This window comes from Panthera uncia, unplaced genomic scaffold (genome assembly GCF_023721935.1).
Source record: "Panthera uncia isolate 11264 unplaced genomic scaffold, Puncia_PCG_1.0 HiC_scaffold_2586, whole genome shotgun sequence".
Lineage (NCBI taxonomy): Eukaryota > Metazoa > Chordata > Mammalia > Carnivora > Felidae > Panthera > Panthera uncia.
The window spans coordinates 6,300-7,064 of NW_026059329.1; positions in this window are offsets into that span (position 1 = coordinate 6,300).

A 765-nucleotide genomic window follows, 5' to 3' on the forward strand; every position below is an offset into this window, starting at 1 on the left:
AAAGTTACAAGCTGGAAATTCATGTCTAGCTCCAGCCAATATATAACACATATGCAAAGTAAGATCAGATATTTTTGCTTGGTTAGGCTGGAGTTCCTGCCCTTCCAGGTCACAAACAGGAATTGGCTTTGGTTTATATGTTTAAATGAGTCTCACTTTGTTAGGAGACACTGGAAGGATGGGGTAGAGGTAAACAGAAGCACATTAAAGACCAAGGCACAAGCAGGATTTACCTGAAGCACCCAGTGTCTGGAGAGTTAAGCATGACCCCTGGGAGGCATGATTTGAACCACAAAGAGGGAGGTGGCATGGGCTGCAGGGAACTCAAGGGGTGGGAGCCTTGGGTCAGGGGAGTCCTCTTGTGTTTTTTAAAACAAGAGGTGACATGTGGGGAGTGGGGAAGGATAAGGACACTCTCAATTTCCTCCCATACCTAGTCCTGTTCCTAAGCATCAACTCCTTGCTCTCTCCCCAGTTCCTTTATTGCCTCTGTTTTGGCTCTTCAACAAAGGAGGCATAAGTACTAAGAATCCAACCCAAATATTTTGTCTACAAACTCCAGAAACTCCCTTCCCTATAGAGGATAACCAGAAACACTGGTTCACCTCCAAGAAGTTTTGGCTGATTATTCCTATGTGGATCCTATCATTTCTCACTTATCATTCCTCTTCCCACACTTACCAGTATCCCTGGGCCCAGTTAGGAGGCTTCTGCATTAGTCAAGAGAGAAAATGAGCCTGAACTAGAAAGATACAGGGAAAGGTA